Source organism: Schistocerca piceifrons, chromosome 2 (assembly GCF_021461385.2).
Source record: "Schistocerca piceifrons isolate TAMUIC-IGC-003096 chromosome 2, iqSchPice1.1, whole genome shotgun sequence".
In the NCBI taxonomy this organism is placed as follows: domain Eukaryota; kingdom Metazoa; phylum Arthropoda; class Insecta; order Orthoptera; family Acrididae; genus Schistocerca; species Schistocerca piceifrons.
This window is the reverse complement of record NC_060139.1, coordinates 183,942,959-183,968,556: the sequence shown is the minus strand read 5'-3', so window position 1 is coordinate 183,968,556 and position 25,598 is coordinate 183,942,959. Positions and strand designations below refer to the sequence as shown.

The following is a 25,598-nucleotide window of genomic DNA, read 5'->3' as shown; positions in this document are numbered from 1 at the left end:
ATACAGATTTCAAGGAGGAAACGTATGAAGACGCAGACTTCCTCGTTATCAATATGTGCGGCATATCTTTCGTGTTAACGAAAGTAAATTCCCGCTTTACCTCTTCTTACGTGTCAAATGAAATGAATGCCATGAGGAATAGAATATTTGTTGACTGTGTCTCTTCTTGCTTCCATCCTTACCAACATATTTCTTCATTCTCGTGGCAATCATGACATTCTATGTGTATGCTGCAAAAGATTGCAAGTGGACAAATTCGACATCGAGGTGCAAAGCGTTATATTCAATTCGAATAAGCTTCCGGTGTATTTTTACTTCGTTTGTATTTTTAGATGATTATGAACGTTACGGAAAATTATCTCACATGCTTTATGTTGAATGAGAAACATTGAATGATCCGTTTTGCTTTCCCTACGTTGAAATGATATAATGTCGGCGTCAACAGCCTTCTTCCACGCCGGAAGCTGAAACTTGTATCATTCTGGATTAACGATAATTGAATGTCTCATATGTATACATAGCCCAGAAGGCGACGTCAGAAACCATCAGGGGAGAACGCCGCATAAAAACCAAACGTGCGCGCGCGTCTCCACTCTGAAGAACCGTATCGGAGAATCACGGCAAGCATTTCGCTGAAGAGCTGCCTCGTCAGAGAGCCTAGAAATGGCAGCGTCGTAGCAAGTATTTGTCAACACTCTGATAGTGCATTTACTTCCGGGTGTAGGTCGGCGTTACCTCGCTAAATTCACTTGACATTCGTTTTCCACATCGAAGACTCGTACGACATAATCCACTGCAAGATGACACAATTAGAAAGTATATTTAATTTCTGGACTCCAAGAATGGCGTTCTTCACATAAGTAACACCTGTTTGTGTGTGCATTCGGGAGGACGACGGTGCAATCCCGCACCCGGCCATCCTGATTTAGGTTTTCAATGATTTCCCTAAATCGCTTCAGGCAAATGCCGGGATGGTTCCTTAGGAAGGGCACGGCCGATTTCCTTCCCCATCCTTCCCTAATCCGAGCTTGTGCTCCGTCTCTAATGACATCGTTGTCGACGGGACGTTAAAACAGTAATCTCCACCTCCTCTGTTCGTGTGTTTAAGGTTGCGTTTTGAGGCTCAGGCAACATCGCAGTGACTATATTCCGCCTCTGGCCGCCAGTGTGTCGTTAGCTCAGAGGTTCCCTTGTGCGTTGCAGTGCTTGTACTATAAGACATAGCAGTTCGAATCACGGTAGAAGCCGCTGAGTACAACCTTTTATTTTCCATTTTAATTAATGGAGTTGCAAACTGCTAGTAAAAATTTCTTATGCGAAATCTGAAGAATGCCTTTAAACATCAATCTTCGTCCGATTTCGACTTAGTAAATTAAGTTAATATCATGGATTTCTGCTTTGCGAATTCCAAGGTGCTTCACTGTAAAATAGACCCTGAAAAGATTCAAACCGACTGTCAACGATATAAATTTGAGCTTTGTTCGTCATATAGGTCTAACATGTCAGAAGGTTGTTTATGAAGTGCACATGTTCATTAATGTAGTTCCCTTCTTCTAAATTTTTGCAATAGCATTTAACTGTAGACGTTTTCTAACACCGGCGTTAGCAATTCCTTTCCGTTCTCTGAAACCTTCAAAACGACAAATTTTTCTGGTTTAAATCTGATGACCTTAACTATCACTTCCGATCAACAATAAATACTTCATGAACCCATACATGGAACTCCAAATGTGCAGTGTTCCTGCACTGCTACAGAGCATGCATTGCAAGGTATTCACACAGTTTATCGCATAGACTTACCATAAGGAATGAAACAAGAACTGTAATACACTTTACACCACAGACGCTCACTCTGGCTTGACGAAAACATCCAAACATTGACCAAAAGTTGCACAAATAATTGAGTTTGAAAGGAAAAGAAACGAGGTATGAAGCATTTATAAATTCATCGAATGTAGTGAGGTGGTTTAATTTCGTCCCAGTCTATAAAATTAATTTCGGGCCATACTCAGCTCTTGCCGATTAATGTAATATAATACCCGCCTACTAATCAGGGCGTCTGTCTCCGTTGCTTTTGAGCGTGAATGGAAATTGTAGAAATTTTCTGTGGAGCAACATTTAATAATAAAGCGTTTTAAATCATCAAAGGCGATGAGCGGTAGCAGGCGCTTTCGATAAAGAACGGGGGAGTGCAGCGCCGCTGCTGTCGCCACGGCCGCTGCCAGTAGCCAGCAAATGGATCCCGGAGCTTTGCCGCATACGGCGTCCAGAGGAGGACAGTCTGCAGGAAATCTGCCGCAAAATCGTTACTGGATAAAATTTTGATATCGGTGTGTCACAAAGCGAAATAGATTGAATGTGCGCTACCATTACATTCACGTCTTCAGCATTCAGACAGAAGAGGCTATAAAAATATTTTATACCACCTGCTCTCGATCCACTGACATTATGAACAGAAACAACGCACGCTACCGCTAGACCACAGGCGTAATCAGCCTAGCGTTTCTCTATCATGGGACAAGTTTTCCTCCAGGAAGTGCCGCAGTCTACAGTGTTGCCAGATTGTGCAGATAACCGGACTTAGAGAATTAGCGAGTTGGCCAGTTTTTTTGTCCCAAGTCGCGATCGGCGCGGACTTAGCCTCTGAAGCGGCCGGCCGCCGGTCAAGTTTTATGTCAAAGAGTGTACATTACGTTTTGGAATTAAAAATAAATAAAGTATTGGAATTTTTTTTTATTATATACAGATGAAAGCCACACTTAAATACTACATTTCTACATAGTTGCCATTTAAATTAAGGCACTTATCGTAGCGATGGACGAGCTTGGAAATTCCTTCGTCGTAAAATTCGGCCGCCTGCGCCTTCAACCACGTGGTTACCTCTTCTTGAAGCTGTGCGTCGTCATCAAAACGCTGCATAGCCAACCACTTCGTCATTGCTGGGAATAAGTGGAAGTCACTCGGCGCCAGGTCGGGACTGTACGGCGGATGAGGAAACAACTCCCACTTAAAAGATTCGAGAACTTCACGAGTGGCATTTGCCGTGTGGGCCAGGGCGTTGTCGTGAATCAGCAAGATCTTTGAGCCCAACTTTCCCCTGCGCTTGTTTTGTATTGCTCTTCTGAGGTTGTGCAGAGTTTGGCAATACCTGTGAGAGTTTATAGTAGTGTCTCTTTCCAGGAAATCCACAAAAATCACACCTTTTCTGTCCCAAAAGAGGTAACCACGTGGTTGAAGGCGCAGGCGGCCGAATTTTAGGACGAAGGAATTTCCAAGCTCGTCCATCGCTACGATAAGTGCCGTAATTTAAATGGCTATGTAGAAAAGTTGTATTTAAGTGTGGCTTTCATCTGTATATAATAAAAAAAATTTCAATACTTTATTTATTTTTAATTCCAAAACGTAATGTACTTTGTGGGTAGCCCTCGTATTTACTTTCTTCGGTAACGGAATTAGAAGTGACAGCTTTTTAGGTTTTCTGTTAGGCTGATTAAGTTTTGCTGTGTGCAAAATTGTAGACGGCTTCCTGTTTCATTCGTCACCCCAGTCCATATTCACCTACTACTTTTGCTTCTCTTCCTTTTCCAACTATCGAATTCTGGTCCGCTGCGGCTATTAAATTTTCGTCTCCCTCAACTATCTGAATACTTTCTTTTATTTCATCATATATTTCTTCAATCTCTTCATCATCTGCGGAACTAGTTGGCGTATAAACTTGTACTGTTGTGGTAGGCGTGGGCTTCGGTTCTATCTTGGCTACAATAATTCGTTCTTCTTCTTCTTTCGTTTCACCCTCTTTGGGGTACGATGGATCAATCATTTCTTTGTGCGTTGTTCTTTTCTTAGGGCCCCAGTATTTCTTCATTCTTTCTTATCTTCTTTTCCTCTCTTCTTCCAAGATGAAGGGTTGGACGTTTGTGTAGATTTGTCTTGGAACCTTACGTTTTCATCTTTAGTAATTAATTTAGTTGTTCGATCGATAAGTGAATTGTCTGAAATCTTTAATTCTACTAGGTCTTCTTTCTCAGTTTCTTTAAACCAGTTGGGTTTCGTTTTGCGGTTACGGAAAAAGTCAAAGATTGGTTTGGTTAATCTGTAGCAATTCATTCTGAGAAGATGACCATAAAAATTTATCCTTCTTTTTCGCAGAGTATCTGACAGTTTTTCAGTTTTCTTGTAGATAGTTTCATTTTTGATGAATATAATCTTGTTATCTTGAAATTTTGGTCCTATGATTTTTCTTAAAATGTTTCTTTCATTTAGCTCAAGTTTTTCCATTTGGTCTTTGAAATTCATGTTTAGTGTTTCTGCTGCATACAGTGCTTCTGGCTTAATCACTGTCTTGTAATGTGTAATTTTGGACCCCCATGAAAGGGATTTTTAGTTGTATGTATTTTTTGTTAATTGGAAGCCCAATTCAAGTTTATTTTTTCTGGATTCTATTGCTTTGCTTTCTCCAGCATTCCAACTAATCCATTCTCCGAGATATTTGAATTCTTGTACTATTTCACTCTTTTGTTCTTGAACTTTGAGGTATTTACATGAGTGCTTGATGTTTGTCAATATCTTAGTTTTTTTTTCAAAGGAGATGTGAAGACCTGTTTTAGCTGCTTGTTTCTTTAGTTCAAGGATTTGCTCGCGTGCTTCTTCCATTGTTTCAGCAAACAGGACCATATCATCTGCAAAAGCATTGCAATTTACTTTAAGATCCTTCTTTTTGCAACCCAGTCTTATACCACTCTTAATATTTGTGTTCCATTCTCTCGCTACTTTCTCAGGCGCACAATTGAACAGCAACGGTGAGAGCCCATCCCCCTGGCGCACTCCCGTTTTTATTTCAGAGGGTACCGATAATTCGCCCATAAATTTAACTTTCGAAAATGTATTTGTAAGGGTCGCTTTTATAATATTAGTTTGTTTTCTTATCAAAAAACGTTTCTTCCAGGACTCATAATAGAGATTCTCTATCAATCGAATCATATACTTTTTTGAAATCAATGAAGGAGATTACCTATGTCTTTGCCCTGATTTTTGGTACGTCATGATGTTTTTGAGGTTTAGTATTTGTTCCGAACATGATGTACTCTTTCTAAAAGTTCCCTGGTATTCCTCGATTTGCGGGTCCAATTGCGGCTCTGCCCTGTTCAAAAGGACTTTAGAAAGAATTTTGTAAGTTATATCCAGCAGTGATATTCCTCTGTAATTGTTGGGGTCTGTCTTCAAATCTTTCTTGTGGACAGGGTGGATGAGAGCTGTTCTCCATTCTGTGGGGATCTCTTCTTCTTTCCAGACTTTATCGAAAACACAGTGAAGGGATGCAGTTGCACTTTTGTCAGCTTTTTCCATAGTTCGGCCACTATTTGGTTGTCTCCGGACCCTTTGTTGTTTTAAAGTTCTGAAATAACCTTCTGTAGTTCTTCACTCGTCGGGATGATGATGGCATTCAAACAAAGGATGACACGCGTAAAGCTGAAATACTAAACACCTTTTTCCAAAGCTGTTTCACAGAGGAAGACCGCACTGCAGTTCCTTCTCTAAATCCTCGCACAAACGAAAAAATGGCTGACATCGAAATAAGTGTCCAAGGAATAGAAAAGCAACTGGAATCACTCAATAGAGGAAAGTCCACTGGACCTGACGGGATACCAATTCGATTCTACACAGAGTACGCGAAAGAACTTGCCCCCCTTCTAACAGCCGTGTACCGCAAGTCTCTAGAGGAACGGAGGGTTCCAAATGATTGGAAAAGAGCACAGATAGTCCCAGTCTTCAAGAAGGGTCGTCGAGCAGATGCGCAAAACTATAGACCTATATCTCTTACGTCGATCTCTTGTAGAATTTTAGAACATGTTTTTTGCTCGCGTATCATGTCATTTCTGGAAACCCAGAATCTACTATGTAGGAATCAACATGGATTCCGGAAACAGCGATCGTGTGAGACCCAACTCGCCTTATTTGTTCATGAGACCCAGAAAATATTAGATACAGGTTCCCAGGTAGATGCTATTTTTCTTGACTTCCGGAAGGCGTTCGATACAGTTCCGCACTGTCGCCTGATAAACAAAGTAAGAGCCTACGGAATATCAGACCAGCTGTGTGGCTGGATTGAAGAGTTTTTAGCAAACAGAACACAGCATGTTGTTATCAGTGGAGAGACGTCTACAGACGTTAAAGTAACCTCTGGCGTGCCACAGGGGAGTGTTATGGGACCATTGCTTTTCACAATATATATATAAATGACTTAGTAGATAGTGTCGGAAGTTTCATGCGGCTTTTCGCGGATGGTGCTGTAGTATACAGAGAAGTTGCTGCATTAGAAAATTGTAGCGAAATACAGGAAGATCTGCAGCGGATAGGCACTTGGTGCAGGGAGTGGCAACTGACCCTTAACATAGACAAATGTAATGTATTGCGAATACATAGAAAGAAGGATCCTTTATTGTATGATTATATGATAGCGGAGCAAACACTGGTAGCAGTTGCTTCTGTAAAATATCTGGGAGTATGCGTACGGAACGATTTGAAGTGGAATGATCATATAAAATTAATTGTTGGTAAGGCGGGTACCAGGTTGAGAGTCATTGGGAGAGTGCTTAGAAAATGTAGTCCATCAACAAAGGAGGTGGCTTACAAAACACTCGTTCGACCTATACTAGAGTATTGCTCATCAGTGTGGGATCCGTACCAGGTCGGGTTGACGGAGGAGATAGAGAAGATCCAAAGAAGAGCGGCGCGTTTCGTCACTGGGTTATTTGGTAACCGTGATAGCGTTACGGAGATGTTTAGCAAACTCATGTGGCAGACTCTGCAAGAGAGGCGCTCTGCATCGCGGTGTAGCTTGCTCGCCAGGTTTCGAGAGGGTGCGTTTCTGGATGAGGTATCGAATATATTGCTTCCCCCTACTTATACTTCCCGAGGAGATCACGAATGTAAAATTAGAGAGATTAGAGCGCGCACGGAGGCTTTCAGACAGTCGTTCTTCCCGCGAACCATACGCGACTGGAACAGGAAAGGGAGGTAATGACAGTGGCACGTAAAGTGCCCTCCGCCACACACCGTTGGGTGGCTTGCGGAGTATCAATGTAGATGTAGATGTAGATGTAGATCCGGCTTCTCACGGTTATTTGGGATGGATTCAAATTTTTCAAGGATGAGTTCACAATTCTAGAATTTCTCAAAGTGGCCTGCTAGTTTTTTGCAATTTTCCGCGTTATTGTGAGCGATGGCGGGTGAGTGCTTTGTATCTTGATAACCTTTATTTGAAAGTTCTGTAAAAGCTTCTTGTGTTGTTTTTAGTAAATTATTCATCAATTTGAAGGAGAGTTTTGTTTTCACGTGTCTTCTTAATCCTTTTTGTATTTTTATCTACCAGTTTCTAACTCTAACGAAATTCAATGTGCTTTCTTCTGTTTTCTGTGATTCCCAATTTTGCTATGCCTGTTTTCTTGTTTCAATGAGGGCATCACAGTCCAGAGACCACCAGGAATGTTTTATGTTAGGTGGTATCCTTTCGGCTGTAGTAATGAAGTTTTCCTTGATATCCTCCCAGCTTTGTGTCTGAATGGTTTCTGTTGCTTTTGTGAATCCATCTGATTTTAATATCTTTTCCGTGCTGTACTCCCGACCCTTAATTTGTTTCACGCTGCGTTTCCTATTTGGGACGACGTTGAACTTAATTTTAGAAAGGTAGTGGTCTGAATCAAAGTTTCCACACCTGAGTTCACTATGCTGTTCCTTCCTTTTTTTATTCATTATTAAATCTACTCCTGCATTACCCATATTTAGTTTTGTATTTATAACACTGTATTCACCTGACCAGAAGTCTTGTTCCTTCTGCCACCAAACTTCACTTTTTCCAACTATTTAAATTTAACCTATCTATTTCGTTTTTTAAAGTTTCTAATCTACCTGTGTGATTAAGGGATCTGTCATTGCGCGCTCCGATCCGTAGAACGCCTGTTTTGTTTCTCCTGATGAGGAAGTGCTGAACTGAATTGTGGGAAAAAGAAATTTATGGCACAACATGTCTAAAAAGGGACCTGTTGACAGCACATATCCTGAGGCATCAAGGAATAGTCAAATTAAGGATTGTAGAGGGAAACCAAGGCAGGAGTGCATTAAGGGGGTTTCAAAGGGATGTGGGTTGCAGTAGCTTTACAGAGATGCAGAGGCTTGCACGGAGACAGCTGCGTCAGACCAGCCTTCAGACTGAAGACCACGACAACAAGTTCCCTGTAAAGTCTGGGCACAGTTTCATGATCGCCTTCTGCAACATTTGTCACGTACTTCCTTTCACCTGCTTAGTGTGTGCGGTGTGTCTTTGTCGATGAGACGGAACAATCCCTTAATTCGTTGTTTCTTGTCCTACTTAAAATGTTTGCCCACTGTGAGAATCGAACTCACGACCCCTGGTTTACACCACCAGTGCTCTGCCTCTTTTTCTTTTTCGTTCTCATTTTGTTCGATGTTGTTCCTTGCATTTGTTCAGTGCGGATGTCTCAGGACACCCGTTCAAGCTCAGTGTTGAACCGTTGACTCAATTTTTTATTACAGAGGGCAGCTAACCCTCCGACCGAACACGCTGAGCTACCGTGCCGGCGCCTCTGAGTTGAGGAGGCGGATGACTCACCAGAACTCATCTTAGACAAATAAGCAGAGCGTGGACATGCAGTATGACAGACTAGTTGTGGCTGCTAGTTCTGGATACCTCGCTATTATCTTATATACAGCCACTAACATCTCAAACATTCAGTTCATTTGTTTTCCTTGTCCTGGCATCCGGTTATTTTCGTGCTGTTTTATTTTACCATGTCATGGCTTATATCAAAGGGGCGTTTAAAGTTTTTAACATTCTATGTGCTTCCGCTCATGCTACTTAAGCCACAGTACAAATCAGTTTTCTCTCATCCTGCTAGCAACGCCACTGGTTTTGTGTCTCCTGTCACTTTCCTCCCAACAGATTCACACCACTTCCTCAAAGTTCAGTTCTGTGAATTGTCCCACATTTTTAACAAGATTTTGGGGAGATATTTTTAATGTGTCAACAGGGTGGCTGGCTCACCCAATTTTTTTCGTAAGTGGTCAGCCAGTCTCATTTCCCTGTACTGTTCTTTTAGCTCTACATCTACAAGATTTCGCGCCAGTTGCACAAAAGTGACGCTAGTTTTTTCCCTCTTTTATTTTTTTTGATTAGCTATCTTGCCTCCTCATTGGTTTTAATGCATGTGAGAGTGCCTGTGCGATAGTCATTGTGTGGTCGTTTCGTGTGCATGCGAGTACGACAGTTTTCGTTCTTATCCACCTTTGTTTGTTTTCATCGATGTCAGGGCGCTGATAACATCGCCGTTGGGCGCCCATACGTTCCCAAACCACACGCACACACCGAATGTTCCACTCGCGCTCAGAGATAAGTTGCACTCGGAATTCCAGCGCCCCCAAGAGGAAGGCATTCTAACCGCAGTCACCAATTGTCAGTGGGCTACCCCACTTCGAATTCGTGGTGACTTCAAGGCCACGATCAACACACACCTACCACGCCTACCCATGCCTACCCAATTCCAGAGGTGCACGACATAATGGCATGGATAGTGGGAGGCAAGATTTTTCACGTAGATTTATTTGTGGGGTGCTTATCTTCAGCTTCCTCTGGACGAGGCAGCATGGAACATTCTAGTCTTAACACTCCATTTGGACATTCTGCTACAACAGGCTTCCTTTTGACATTGACAGTGCCCTGGCTATTGTTCAGCGGTACTTGGAACAGCAGACTCGGGATGTGTACATCTACATCTACATTTATACTCCACAAGCCACCCAACGGTGTGTGGCGGAGGGCACTTCACGTGCCACTGTCTTTACCTCCCTTTTCTGTTCCCATCGCGTATGGTTCGCGGGAAGAACGACTGTCTGAAAGCCTCCGTGCGTGCTCGAATCTCTCTAATTTTACATTCGTGATCTCCTCGGGAGGTATAAGTAGGGGGAAGAAATATATTCGATACCTCATCCAGAAACGCACCCCCTCGAAACCTGGCCAGCAAGCTACACCGCGATGCAGAGCGCCTCTCTTGCAGAGTCTGCCAACCACTTGAGTTTGCTAAACATCTCCGTAACGCTGTCACGGTTACCAAATAACACTGTTACGAAACGCGCCGCTCTTCTTTGGATCTTCTCCATCTCCTCCGTCAACCCGATCTGGTACGGATCCCGCACTGATGAGCAATACTCAAGTATAGGTCGAACGAGTGTTTTGTAAGCCACCTCCTTTGTTGATGGACTACATTTTCTAAGGACTCTCCCAATGAATCACAACCTGGTACCCGCCTTACCAACAATTAATTTTATATGATCATTCCACTTCAAATCGTTCCGCACGCATATTCCCAGATGTTTTACAGAAGTAACTGCTACCAGTGTTTGTTCCGCTATCATATAATCATACAATAAAGGATCTTTCTTTCTATTTATTCGCAATACATTACATTTGTCTATGTTAAGGGTCAGTTGCCACTCCCTGCACTAAGTGCCTATCCGCTGTAGATCTTCCTGCATTTCGTTACAATTTTCTAATGCTGCAACTTCTCTGAATACTACAGCATCATCCGCGAAAAGCCGGATGTAACTTCCGACACTATCTACTAGGTCATTTATATATATTGTGAAAAGCAATGGTCCCATAACACTCCCCTGTGGCACGCCAGAGGTTACTTTAACGTCTGTAGACGTCTCTTCATTGATAACAACATGCTGTGTTCTGTTTGCTAAAAACTCTTCAATCCAGCCACACAGCTGGTCTGATATTCCGTAGGCTCTTACTTTGTTTATCAGGCGACAGTGCGGAACTGTATCGAACGCCTTCCGGAAGTCAAGGAAAATTGCATCTTCCTGGGAGCCTGTATCTAATATTTTCTGGGTCTCATGAACAAATAAAGAGAGTTGGGTCTCACACGATCGCTGTTTCCGGAATCCATGTTGATTCCTACAGAGTAGATTCTGGGTTTCCAAAAACGACATGATACGCGAGCAAAAAACATGTTCTAAAATTCTACAACAGATCGACTTCAGAGATATAGGTCTATAGTTTTGCGCATCTGCTCGACGACCCTTCTTGAAGACTGGGCCTACCTGTGCACTTTTCCAATCATTTGGAACCTTCCGTTCCTCTAGAGACTTGCGGTACACGTCTGTCAGAAGGGGGGCAGGTTCTTTCGGGTACTCTGTTTAGAATCGAATTGGTATCCCGTCAGGTCCAGTGGACTTTACTCTGTTGAGTGATTCCAGTTGCTTTTCTATTCCTTGGACGCTTATTTCGATGTCAGCCATTTTTTCGTTTGTGGGAGGATGTGGACGACATTCTCGCCACTGGTAAAAATCGCCCAGGAGCTGGCCAACCTCGATCCCCCTTTTACCGCTCTACAACAAACCAATCTCAAGTGCAAGATGGGTAAATACCGATTTTTCGTCTCACAGGTGGAATAACTGTCATGTTCTCAGTGGTCGAGAAATACTACCTACACAACAAAATGTTCAAGCTGTTCAGGAACTTCCAGTCAGAAAGGACATTAAGCAACTACAGTCGGTGACCAGCCAACTTAATTTAATTACTATTGGTTCGTTGATTCGTGGGGAGGGGGGGGGGGGGAGAGACCCAATCAGCGAGGTCATCGATCCCATCGAATTAGGGAAGGATAGAGAAGAAAATCGGCCGTGCCCTTTCAAAGCGACCATTTGCATGAAGCGATTTAGGGAAATCACAGAAGACCTAAATGAGGGGATGGCCGGACGTAGGTTTGAACTGTGGTCCTCCCGAACTGGAGTCCAGTGTGCTGACGACTGCGCCACCTTGCTCGGTAAATTATTATTCCAACTTCATTCTTCGTGCCGCGGCCACTCAATTATTTGCTGGATGTATTCCAATCTCTGTCTTCCTCTACAGTTTTTACCCCCTATGACCCATCAAAAACCTTTAATTATACAGCTGATGCGCTTACATACACTAAACGTACTGGACAGGAATTTTTGTAGAGCTACAGTGTTGTCACCAACATTATTTTAATACGTATGTTTAATTACCGGAGTGTGGTAAATGGAGAGTCATATTTCTGTAACTATTTTTATTATATGCTTACGAATATTAAATTTACTGGAAAATCATTGGCCGGCCGGATTGGCCGACATTAGACTGGCAACACCCGAGAAAGATGTCATCAAAGTCAAGAAAATATACCAAAACTTAATGAACTTTCAGACCAAGAACATCATAGAACAAAAATACGTCGGTCACTCTTGGCATGATATCTGGAGGAATATACACAACCCGCATTTACCAACAAAAGTGCGGTCATTGTGGTACTATTTTGTGAATAGGAAATTTACAACGAACTCCAGACTACGTTCCATTCATCTGGCTGATTCCCCTTTGTGTACCACTTGCAACCTGATTGACACAGATGAACATCAATTTGTCTGTGAAAATGCAAATAATATATGGTTGTTAATCAGAAAAAAATTAGCAGCTAAGCAGAGAAAACCGCCGTATTTGATAACGCCATCGTGCCTTTTATACCCGGAAGAAGAACTATACCCCACCTGGAAGAAAAATGCCGTCAACTGGTTGAAGGGACATGCGGCATTTTACCTGCTGTCCAGTAAAGAAAGGAGCGAAGGAGATTTTTGGACGTACATCTCCGACCAGCATCACAAGCTACTAAGCATGAATAATTATTATTATACATACGCCAACTTCCTCAGAAGAACAGTCATGTGAGCTCCATTTTCGAGGATGCGATTCAGAACATGAAGAAACGAGAGACAATTTGATCATTGAAAAACAAAAACAAATACGAACAAGTGACAAACATCACTATCTGATTTATACTTGGATTTTTTCTAAAATGTCTAGGAACCTGTAATTAATTTTAGTTTGTTTTATTACTTTTAAATACCAGTTGAAAATTATGTACTACTGTGGAATGTTATGACCAATAAAATTAAAAAATTAAAAAAAGGCGGTTCTAGGCGCTACAGCCTGGAACCGCGCGACCACTACAGTTGCAGATTCGAATCCTGCCTCGGGCATGGATATGCGTGATGTCCTTAGGTTAGTTCGGTTTAAGTAGTTATAAGTTCTAGGGGACTGATGACCTCAGTAGTTATGTCCCATAGTTCTCAGAGCCATCTGAACCATTTTTTTGGAAAATCATTTGCGAGAATTACTATTGCATCGTCTCTAATGTTGTCAGGACAATTTTGTACTTAGTTCGTAGGTATTTGGATGTTACGGACTTCCTAAAAGCATTCTAACTGCAGAAACCTTAAAAAAACCTAATAAAATCACAAGCAACAAACTTTGTTACCATATATGGTAGCTTCAAAATTTTAACACACGATGACAAAGTTGACACGTTTCGGCTTTCGAACAGTTGCTGCATCTTTGTATAGCCTTTACGTCGGCCCCTATATTAATTTATACCATGTCACTCACGCAGTGGAAAGAACCACGGATACCGTCAGGTTCTGCCACATTTGCTTGCAGTGACAGTCCGGAAAATTCAGTTGGCTGAGAGGTTCTAGGCGCTTCAGTCTGGAACCGCGCGACTGCTACGGCCGCAGGTTCGAATCCTGCCTCGGGCATGGATGTGTATTATGTCCTTAGGTTAGTTAGGTTTAAGTAGTTGTAAGTTCTAGGGGACTGATGACCTCAGATGTTAAGTCCCATAGTGCTCAGAGCCATTTGCACCATTTGATTTTAAAATTCAGCTCCACCTTATCCTCTTCCCGTCGTAGTTCCTCAGTTTGAGTTCTAGAGAAATGCTGGAACCCGCGAGGCAATACTGACCGTACCGACTTATCTTAGAGGGTAGTTTATTATTGACTGTAATACGCATCTTGAAATTCTGAAGAGAACGGGGACAAAATACAGGGAAGGAGAAGTTATTTACAACTTCTACAGAACCCAGAGAGCAATAATTGTAATAGGTGATGTGTTGGTATATGTGCCAACACCTTGTAGATATAGGAGGCCGAAATGCACGCTATCTAACGCAGACGGGCGTGAATTCTGGAACAGGATAAGTAGTGAATGGTAGCAAGAAAAGTATGCAGCTCCTCGAATACTTAACTTTTATATATCCTTTGTTGTTTACAGCATTCTTGATGAGACATTTCATACGATAATTATCAAACTATTTAAGGCTAATGGCGCCTTGCTAGGTCGTAGCCATGGACTTAGCTGAAGGCTATTCTAACTGTCTCTCGGCAAATGAGAGAAAGGCTTCGTCAGTGTAGTCGCTAGCAAAGTCGTCGTACAACTGGGGCGAGTGCTATTCCGTAACTCGAGACCTGCCTTGTGGTGGCGCTCGGTCTGCGACCACACAGTGGCGACACGCGGGTCCGACATGTACTAAATGGACCGCGGCCGATTTAAGCTACCACCTAGCAAGTGTGGTGTCTGGCGGTGACACCACAATAGGGACATGAAAGCAGCCAAGTTGAGGTGGTACAGTGGTTATAGCACGCATAGACTCGCGTTCGGGAAGACGACGGCTTAAACCCACATCCGGCCATCCAGATTTAAGTTTTCCGTGATTCCTGTAAATCGCTCGAAGCAAATGTCGGGATGATTTCTTTGAAAACTGCACGGCCGATATCCTTTCCCATCCTTGACACTATCAAAGCGTGTGCCCCGTCTCTAATGACCTCGATGTCGACGGGACGTTAAACCCAATCTTTCTTCCTTCTTCTTCATGAACGCAGTGCTTGAGAACGGAGTGAGCCAGGAGTGTAGCCTATCCAAGATGTTCTCCAATCGGTATTAAGCAAGCAGTAAAGGAAAGCAAGGAAAAATTTGGAAAGAGAACTAGGTTGCTGGAGAAGAAATAAAAACTTTGTGGTTTGCTAATGACATTGGAAGAGCAGCTGTGCGGAATGGATAGGTTCTTGAAAAAGATTACAAGATGAATTTAAACAAAATTAAAATTAAGTTAATTGACTGTATCCGAATTAAATCAAGAGATGGTGAGGGAATTAGATGGGGAAATGAGACAGTAAAAATAGTAGATGAGTTTTTCTACACCGAGAGAAAAAAATTGCAACATCAGAAAACTATTAATGTAGAGTAATGAATTTTCGGGAACACATTTGTCTAGGTAACATGTTTAAGGGTTAAAATTTCAAGATCACAGGTTAACGTAAGCGTGAGATAAGCCATTGCAAATGTGAAATCCCTGGTGTAATCGCTAGAATGTTGACTGCGAGCTTGCAAACGTGTATACATTGTATTGTACAGCTGAAAGATGTCAGTTTGTTAGATGGAGTTCCATGCCTGTTGCATTTGATCGGTGAATATAGGACAGTTAATGCTGTTTGTGGACGACATTGAAGTTGTCGCCCAGTGATGTCCCATATGCTCTCGATTGGAGAGAAATTGCGATCAAGCAGGCCAAGGCAGCATGTCGTCACTGTGTAGAGCATTATGGGTTACAACAAGGGTATATGGGCCAGCGTTATCCTGTCGGAAAACATCCACTGCAGTGTTGTTCATGAATGGCAGCACGACAGTTTGGATCACTAGATCGATGCACAAATTTCCACTCAGGGTGTGTGGGATAACCACAAGGATGCTCCTGCTGTCACACGAAATCGCACCCCAGACCATAACTCCAGATATACGTCCAGTGTGTCTGGCATGCAGACAGATTGGTTGTTGGTCCTTAACTGGCTTACTTCTAATCAACATATTGCCATCACCGGCATCGATGTAGACCTCCATTCCGCCCTACAATGAGCTCTTGCTAGACACAACTGCTGTCGCAAATGACGGTCGCTCTGGGTCATGCTTGAAGTAACCGGTTAGTAACAGTTTGTTTTGTTACTGTGATGCCAACTGCTCAAATTGCTGCTGCAGATGCTACACGATGCGCCAGAGCCATAGGCTGAACACGATGGTCTTTCCTCTCGGTAGTGCCACGTGCCTGTCCAGAGCAAGGTCTTCTTGTGACAGTACATTCTCGTGACCACCGCTATCAGGAGTCATGCACAGTGGATACATTCCTGCCCGGTCTTTTTTCAATATCACGAGACGAACATCCAGCGTTTCATACCCCTATTACATGATCTCATTGAAACTCGGTGGGGTGTAGATAATACCTTCTTTGTCGCCTTAGGCATTCTTGGCTAACGAACTCACCAGTTCCGATCTCAAAGGTAACTAACGTCACGACCATTACAACGCGTTTGTAAAGCAAACCTGGTTTGCATCCTTATAGTGGCGCTACTAGCGTCACTTTTGTGCAACTGGCACGAAATCGGAATAGACATCATCTTGTAGATGTAGAAATACGCCTATCAACTTGGGTTTATGTTGCATGGCTCCTTCCTCGTGTTGCGTTTTTTTTCTGTCAGTATATCTGGGCAGCAAAATACCTGACAGTGGTCGAAATAGAAAGGATATAAAATGCATACTAGCCATAGCAAGAAAAACATTTCTGAAAAAGAGTAATGTGTTAATATCGAAGATTAATTTAAGCGTTAGGCAATCTTTTCTGAAGGTATTTGTCTGGACTGTAGCTTAAAAAAAAAGAAAAAATGAGAGAGAGAGAGGTTCAAATGGCTCCAACCACTATGGGACTTAAAATCTGAGGTCATCAGTCCCCTAGAACTTAGAGCTACTTAAACCTAACTAACCTAAGGACATCACACACAACCATGCCCGAGGCAGGATTCGAACCTGCGTCCCTAGAGGTCGCGCGGTTCCGGACTGAAGCGCCTAGAACCACTCGGTCACAACGGCCGGCTGGACTGTAGCCTTGTACGAAAGTGAAACGTAGATGTTCAGACAAGACGAGAATAGAAGCTTTTGAAATGTTGTGGTACAGAAGAATACTAAAGATTATGTGGGCAGGTCCAGAAACTAATGAGGCGGTACTGAATCGAACTGTTGAAAGAAGAAATTCGTGGGACAAAAAAAGTATCTGTTGACGGGGCACATCCTGAGGCATCAAGGAATAGTAAAATTGATAATGAAGGGAAGTGTGGGATGGGAGGGGGCGTAAGGATTGTAGAGCTACAGCAAGGCACGAATGCTGTAAGCAGCTTTAAAAAGGATGTGGGATGCAGCAGTTACGCAGAGATCAAGAGGCTGTCACAGGGAGAGCTGCATCAGAGCAGCCTTCAGACCACGACAACAAATTCCCTGCCTTGCACACAGTTCCATGATCGCCTTTCGCAACATTTGTCTCTTAATTCCTTTCACGTGCTTATTTTGTGTGGTGTGGTTTTGTCAATCCTTTTTTTTTACATTATTTTATTGTTATATCCATCAGGTGGAACAAGCCTTTCCTGCGCTGTTTTTAGTCTTACTTAAAAATGTTTGCCCCCTGTGAGAATCGAACTCACGACCCCTGGTTTACAAGACCAGTGCTCTGCCTCTGAGCTAAGGAGGCTGATGACGTGACGTTCACATCTTTGGAATTTGAGTAGTGCGTGGAACCGCAGCATGACTCAGAGCAGTCGTGGCTGCTAGTTCTTAGTGTTCTTCTGTTATATACAGTCACCCTCCTCTGGATCATTGAGTTCTTATGTTTTCCTTGTCTCAGCATTCTGTTATTACTTTCTTGCTGTTTTATTTTTCTATGTGTCGGCCTATGTCAAGGGAGCGTTTTTAGCCTTCTACGTGGTTCCGCTCGTCCTCTTACGTTGTTACGCCACGTTGTTAGAGCTAGCCAGTACCATAATACGCAAATGGTGCCCGCATGCATATGCTTCCCTCGCTCTCACAGTACAATGACAAACCGTGCGAAAACATACAGCTGGGTGCGCGCACGGGGAAGTCACAAACCGGAAGCGCGGGTTGTGCAATGCGTACCGCTGCGTGGCTTTCACGTTACGTCATGCGTCTACTGGTTACCGGTGTAAACAGCTGCATGTGAAAATTACGGACCGCTTGAACATCTCACCTCAGATATACGGACAGAGCAGACTAGTTAAAGCAAACAGATGGAATACCATAGAGGGTCAACACCGCGACCAGGATGGCACACACTGAGCAGTTCTCTGCCATGTTTTCGGAAGTCAAAAGAAAGGGGCGTAGTATGGGATAGAGGCAGATAACGTGCCAAATAATACGAAATAACGTCCAACTTTAATGTTTGGCAGCTACAGTCACAAGCGAAATTATCCCTCATAATGGCGGACGAACACTTGATATGCATCGTTGTTCAGCAGCACTGCAATGGATACATTCAAATGATCCAGCTCCAGACCATCTATTGGGTGCCATTAAGAAAAAGAAGACATGGTCTGAAAAATTCAGCACACCATTAGCCTTCGTGCGGTTTAATACCCGCGTCACTATACATAAGAAACATCCAATGCATAAGAAACATGCATTACATAAGAAACATCCAACAGAGGAAAATTCTAAAATCAGTTGGAATGTGTGTAATCAAGTTCTGGTGAACACAGTTAAGAAGAAAAAAGAAGGGAGAGAAAAACATTTCGGAGAACGTTTGCATTTATATAAATTGTATGTAGCATACGGTTAAATTTGTGTTTGTTCAGTGAAATGAACTGTGGTGTTACGTGCCTCAGATACGTAAACTCTGACGCAGACCCAGGATATAAGGGCAGTGAATTGTCGGGGCTGTCATTTGTACTCCGGTGATTATTGTGAAAAGATTTCCAATGTGATTATGGCCGCATGACGGAAATTAACAGACTTTGGAGCGGAATGGTAGCTGGCATTGGGCATTCCATTTCGGAATTTGTTAGGGAATTCAACATTCCGAGATCCGCCGTGTCAATGGTGTGGCGAGAATACCAAATTTCAGGCATACCTCTCACCAGGGACAACGCAGTGGCCGACAGCCTTCACTTAACGTTTGCGCAGAGTTCTCAGTGCAAACAGAAAGGCTACATTACGTGAAATAAGCGCAGAAATCTACGTGAGACCTACGACGGACGTATCCAGCGAAATTTGGCGTTAATGGGTTATGGCAGCAGACGATCGATGCGAGTGCCTTTGTTAACAGCACGACGCCTCTCCTGGGCACGTGACCATATCGGTTGGACCCGAGAAAATCGTGGCCTGGTCAGATGAGCCTCGATTTCAGTTGGTAAGAGCTGATGTCAGGGTTCGAGTGTGACGCACACTCCACGAAGCCATGGATCCAAGTTGTCAACAAGGCACTGTGCAAGCTGGTGATGACTCCATAATACTGCGGGCTGTTTCCCATACACTGGTCTGGTCCTTTGTTCCAACTGAACCAATCATTCATTCATGAATTTTTTGTTTCCAAACAACTACGGAATTTTTATGGATGACAGTACCCCATGTCTTTGGGCGACAACTATTCTCCAGTGGTTTGAAGAACATTCAGGACAGTCCGAGCGATTGATTTGACCACCCTGATCGCCCGACATGAATCCCATCGAACACTTATGGGACGTAATCGAGAGGTCAGTTTGGGCACGAAATCCTGCACTGGCAACACTTTCGCAATTATGATCGGTTATGGAGGCAAGATGACACAATATTTCTACAGCGGTCTTCCAACGACTTTCTGAGTCCATGCCACGTATAGTTGCTGCACTGCGCTGCGCAAAAGGATGTCCGACACGATATTACGAGGTATCCCGTGACTGTTGTCACCTCACTTCGCTTAAAATTTCCAGGAGGCAACAAAAACAACTATTAGGGTGAAACCTATTACAACTGTCTAAAACGGAATCAGTTATTTTGTAAAACTCGTGGGAAGGCGTCAGAACAAAAACCTTCGAACTAACGCTACTGACGTTTCCGAAATGTTAGAATGACGCCGGTATTTGGCAGGCTTCACTATCGTCACAAAATTCCCGGAATATCATGCGGCTTAAGGTACACACATCAGAAAAGTTGCATCACCCCAGTTCCCAGAACTCCTGAAGATAGACGTTAACTGTGTATATTGTATCACAGACACAGTCCCTTTGATTGTTCAGAGATCTCACTAAACCCGCCCAAAGACGTAGAAATCATGCGTGAGCAGCGCCTATTAGACGGAGGGGGTCCGACAGCCGATCAGTTCCGATCATTCCACCGGGAAGGAGGTACACGGCTCGTCTGTAATTCAACCAAGCCTAGACAGTCAATACTACGGTTCGATCGGGTCCGCATTGTTACTTTGTGCCAACAAGAGAAGTGGAATGAATCAAAGCGATATTCTTTGGACATGGAGGAGATATAGGGAGACAGGAACTATCGATGACATGCCTCTTTCAGGCCGCCCGAAGGCTACTACTGCAGTGAATGACCGCTACCTACGGATTATGGCTCGCAGGAACATTGATAACAACGCCACCATGTTGAATAATGCTTTTCGTGCAGCCACAGGACGTCGTGTTACGACTGAAACTGTACCTCGGCTGCATAATGCGCAACTTCACTCCCGACGTCCATGGCGAGGTCCATCTTTGCAACCACGACACCATGCAGCGCGGTACAGATGGGCCCAACTACATGCTGAATGGACCGCTCAGGATTAGCATCATGTTCTCTTTATCGATGAGTGCCGCATATACCTTGAACCAGACAATCGTCGGAGAAGTGTTTGGAGGCATTCCGGTCAGGCTGAACGCCTTAGACACACTGTCTAGCGATTGCAGCAGGGTGGAGGTTCCCTGCTGTTTTGGGGTGGCATTATGTGGGGCTGACGTATGCCGCTGGTGATAATGGAAGTCGCTGTAACGGCTGTACAATATGTTAATGCCAACCTCCGACCGATAGTGCAACCATATAAGTAGCATATTTGCGAGGCATTCGTCTTCATGGACGACAATTCGCGTCCCTATCGTGCACATCTTGTGAATGACTTCCTTCAAGGTAACGACATCGCTCGACTACAGTTGCCAGCATATACTCCAGACATGAACCGTATCGAACAAGCCTGGGATAGATTGAAAAGTACTGTTTATGGACGATGTGACCCACCAACCACTCTGAGGGATCTACGCGAAATGGCTGTTGAGGAGTGGGACAATGTGGACCAACAGTGCCTTGATGAACTTGTGGATATTATGCCACGGCGAATACAGGCATGCATCAATGCAAGAGGACGTGCTACTGGGTATTAGAGGTACCGGTGTGTACAGCAATCTGGACCACCACCTCTGAAGGTCTCGCTGTATGGTGGTACAACACGCAATGTGTGGTTTTCATGAGCAAGAAAGAGGGCGAAAATGATGTTCATGTTGATCTCTGTTCCAATTTTCTGTACAGGTTCCGGAACTCTCGGAACCGAGGAGATGCAAAACTTTTTTGATGTGTGTATAAGCCGCGTGGAAGTTTGGTGAGACAGGCTTTATTACAAAGCAAACAAATGCGCCCATCAATCTTTTTTTGTTGAGATATGTCCATGCATTTATACTCTGAACACGTGCATTTATACTCTGCGCACACGGCAGGTACGCTTTCGAACATAAATTCAGCATCCGTGTATCCGACAGAACCATCACGAACTCTGTCGCTTTTAAAACCACCCGCAGAATGACTTCCCGAAACAGTGCGACTAGTAGTACAGTGTGGCAAGAAACGCGTGTAAACCATAAATCCTCATGCAAAAGTTAAGATACTGTGGGATACTAGGCACAAAAATTCCATAGTTTTTACCTCTTGTGCGCGGTGGAAAGCAGAGTGTATCAGTTCTATGACAACCAAGTAGCAATTGGCACTACCAATTAGAATTTGAAACAATCAGACAAGGTGCAGCACAGACTTCTTTTGTTTGATTCTTTGTTTTTTCTGATACTCATAAAGTATCTTCCAACTGTACTGTCAGAAGATAAAAACCTTGCCCTTCTTGCAGATGACGTAAGTGTATGAACAAAAAGTAGTAACAGTCCTCATACTGCAAATGCAGCTAATGAAATATCTGAAAACATAAACATATGATTCAAGGCATGTCGGTTATCATTAAAATTTGATAATACTTGCTACACCAAGAAGAAATGCAGATGATAAACGGGTATTCATTGGACAAATATATTAACTAGAACTGACATGTGATTACATTTTCACGAAATTTGGGTGCATAGATCCTGAGAAATCAGTACCCAGAACAACCACTTCTGACCGTAATAACGGCCTTGATACGCCTGGGCATGAGTCAAACAGAGCTTGGATGGCGTGTATAGGTACAGCTGCCCATGCAGCTTCAACACGATACCGCAGTTCATCAAGAGTAGTGACTGGCTTATTGTGACGAGCCAGTTGCTCGCCCACCATTGACCAGACGTTTTCAGTTGGTGAGAGATCTGGAGAATGTGCTGGCCAGGGCAGCGGTCGAACATTTTCTGTATCCAGAAAGGCCCATACAGGACCCGCAACATGCGGTCATGCATTATCCTGCTGAAATGTAGGGTTTCGCAGGGATCGAATGAAGGGTAGCGCCAAGGGTCGTAACACATCTGAAATGTAACGTCCACTGTTCAAAGTGCCGTCAATTCGAACAAGAGGTGACCGAGACGTGTAACCAATGGCACCCCATACCATCAAGTCACGTGATACGCCAGTATGGCGATGGCGAATACACGCTTCCAATGTGCGTTCACCGCGATGTCGCCAAACACGGATGCGACCATAATGATGCTGTAAACAGAACCTGGATTCATCCGAAAAAATGACGTTTAGCCTTTCGTGCACCCAGGTTCGTCGTTAAGTACACCATCGCAGGCGCTCCTGTCTGTGATGCAGCGTCAACGGTAACCGCAGCCACGATCTCCGAGCTGATAGTCCATGCTGCTGCAAACGTCGTCGACCCGTTCGTGCAGATGGTTGTTGTCTTGCAAACGTCCCCATCTGTTGACTCAGGGATCGAGACGTGGCTACACGATCAGTTACAGCCATGCGGATAAGATGCCTGTCATCTCGACTGCTAGTGATGTGAGGCCGTTGGGATCCATCACGGCGTTCCGTATTACCCTCCTGAACCCACCGATTCCATATTCTGCTAACAGTAATTGGATCTCGACCAACGCGAGCAGCAATGTCGCGATACGATAAACCGCAATCGCGATAGGCTACAATCCGACCTTTATCAAAGTCGGAAACGTGATGGTACGCATTTCTCCTCCTTACAGGAGGCATCAAAACAACGTTTCACCAGGCAACGTCGATCAACTGCTGCTTGTGTATGAGAAATCGGTTGGAAACTTTCCTCATGTCAGCACGTTGTGGGTGTCGCCACCGGTGCCAACCTTGTGTGAATGCTCTGAAAAGCTAATCATTTGCATATCACAGGATCTTCTTCCTGTCGGTTAAATTTCGCGTCTGTAGCACGTCATCTTCATGGTGTAGCAATTTTAATGGCCAGTAGAGTAGTAACACGTATTTCGTATCTGAGGAATACGCGCAACCCTCTGTGTAAATTTTTAATTTTTCATTTTCCACTATTTATTGTTAAATTTTTAATGCTTATTAGTAATTTAAAGTTGTGTACATGGTGAATTTACGTGTGTTTCGAATCGACAGTTAAATTAAACTAAATTGTGTGTCTCAGATAAGCGTGACCTTCAATGTTTGCATCATGTTATTTATTCAATTTCGTTTCATATTTATTTCTTAGGTACTTCGGGGGACAGAGAGATGTATAATTTAAACAATCCTTTGGATGTCGAAGCTGTGATAAATGCAATTCTGCGTGATACCGACGATGGGGATGACATGGACAACAGTTTTATAGAGGACAGTGAGACTGATGAAGAACAGCACATATCGGAAAGAGATGGAGATTGTGGTACGGAACTGAGTGCTCAGTCCAGATCAGAAGACGACGAAAATGAGAGCACCAAATCGACATTTCAAGCTGTACAAAGGAAAAATAAAAAATAATCGAGGTTTGGTCATGGCAAAAAAGCCAAGGAACAGGCAAAGACGAGGTAAACAAAATATTTTACTTCATCTGCCCGGAGTAATCGGACCTGCGAAAAACGTGACTGACTTTCTAGATTCATGCAAATGCCTCATCTGTGACATTGATTCCACGTATTGGAGAAAATACAAACAAATTCATTCTTACAATACGAGGTAATTATCCTCGTTCAAGGGGCACTCAACAGACAGACAAAGTGGAAATGAAAGCCCTACTCGGGCTGCTTTATCTCGCTAGGGTGTACCACAAGAATCGTCTGAATCTCCACGACTTATGACGGATAGATGACTTCCTAATCGTCATGAATACAAAGAGATTTCAGTTTTTAATGCGATCTATTCGTTTAGATGATGTGGAAACAAGAGGAGAACGAAGAAAAACTGACCGCCTAGCTCATATAAGAGTTATTTTTGAAGAATTCGTTGTTAACTGCCAAAAATGCTATTCATTTGGTGAAAATGTCACAATTGATGAAAAACTCGAGGCTTTTCGAGGTAGATGCGGTTTCGTACAACATATGCCAAGAAAACAAGCAAATATGGCATAAAAATTTACTCGTTGATCGAGTCTCGGCTATATCATACATATAATATGGAAATATACGCTGGAACCCAACCAGAAAGTCCACTTGCTGCAAGCAATAAACCATCCAACTTTGTGAAAAGGTTAGCAGCACCCATTTTCTACAGTGGGAGAAATATCATGGCCGATAATTGGTTGACGGTTTACGTTTTGGTGAAGGAATTGGCATCAAAACAGATTTCATACGTTGGCACATTACGTAAAAATAAGCCTCAGATTCCTCCAGAATTCACAGCGATCAGAAATCGAGAGCTCCACTCAAGTCTGCTTGGTTTTCGCCAAGACGCAACACTTGTTTCATACGCGCAAAAAAATAAATAAATAAATAAAATACAAGAATATTTTGGTGGTATGCAGCCTCAACGTTGCGAGAAACATAAAGCGATGGCCTCTGGTGACGTTTTTTTCGATGAAAAACGTTGCTGCCATAAATTCATTTACTCATTTATTATCTGGAAAGGAAACATCAGCAATAATTTCAAGAGAAGAAAATGTCTCAGATATCTTTCGAACGAACTTGTGGAAGAACATGTGAAAAGGAGAAGTACTAAAGTAACTGGAGACCTCTGTGCAAAAGTTATAAATGTGTCGCATACAGAAGATGAACACAACACCAACAACGAAGAGGAGGAGAAGATCAATCTCAGGAGCCTCTGAAGAAAAGACGTGGGCCATGTTCAGTTAGTAAGAAAACGAGAATCACCAGATCCAAATACGAAATATGTGGACAGTTTATTTGTTTACAGCATTCAAGAAATGTTTGCAATGATTGTATTTCAGCTTCTAAATAATCAACCCGTTTCAAATGTGAGATATATAGACTGTATGTTTTGTTTTCATCATTCAAGAAATGTTTTCGTTGATTGTATTTCAACTTCCAAATAACTTTAGTATATTGAGAAACCAAAATTTCATGCATAATCCTGTATAAGTTTGACAATCGTACGTGGAAAGTAAGTATTAGTACCTCGAGAAGTTGTGGGAAGAAAATGTGTGTTTTGAAAGATAGCTTTATTTTCAAATAAATTTTTTACCTTGCTTTTGTTTGTACAACCCATGAAAAATACCTAATATTACTTTTATGATGAACATTTAATGTTTAAAAAAACATAAAAT

The 25,598-nt window shown here is 43.0% G+C and overlaps 1 non-coding gene across 1 annotated transcript; it reads right to left on the bottom strand.

Moving 5' to 3' along the window:
* Positions 1–17,366: 17,366 nt before the first annotated feature.
* On the bottom strand, positions 17,367–17,438 carry Trnat-ugu. Its single transcript has one exon. It is a non-coding gene; the product is annotated as a tRNA-Thr (tRNA).
* Positions 17,439–25,598: the final 8,160 nt, after the last annotated feature.